Source organism: Myotis davidii, unplaced genomic scaffold (assembly GCF_000327345.1).
Source record: "Myotis davidii unplaced genomic scaffold, ASM32734v1 scaffold609, whole genome shotgun sequence".
NCBI classification, from domain to species: Eukaryota; Metazoa; Chordata; class Mammalia; order Chiroptera; family Vespertilionidae; genus Myotis; species Myotis davidii.
This window is the reverse complement of record NW_006300164.1, coordinates 1,461,611-1,461,900: the sequence shown is the minus strand read 5'-3', so window position 1 is coordinate 1,461,900 and position 290 is coordinate 1,461,611. Positions and strand designations below refer to the sequence as shown.

The 290-nt window shown below is 57.6% G+C and overlaps 1 protein-coding gene across 1 annotated transcript in view; it reads right to left on the bottom strand.

Annotated features, from left to right (window-relative positions):
* Positions 1–290, bottom strand: part of GPSM1 (G-protein signaling modulator 1) — a 13,957-nt gene that overhangs the window by 2,666 nt on the left and 11,001 nt on the right. The gene's annotated exons all lie outside the window — the stretch shown is intronic.

Here is a 290-nt window from a genome sequence, read left to right as displayed (position 1 = left end):
GGTGGCCCCGAGGTTGGAGTGACCCCGAAGCCCCCCTGGGTGGAGATGTGGCCCCAGGGTGCACGCAGAGCTGGGCGGCCGTCCAGGCTGTTCCCAGGGCTCCAAAAGCAAGGACTCGGGGAGGGGCATCCCCAGGCTCCCCTGCTGGGGGCGGGTTTTTGCTGTTAACTTAAAATGGAGTGAAGTGATTAGCTACACAGCATATAAGGGCACACAGTTATTTCCAGATGTGTTTGGTCTTGGCCACATAACAAGCCTTTGCTCTCTGATCAAGTTCAGCAGAAGGTCGT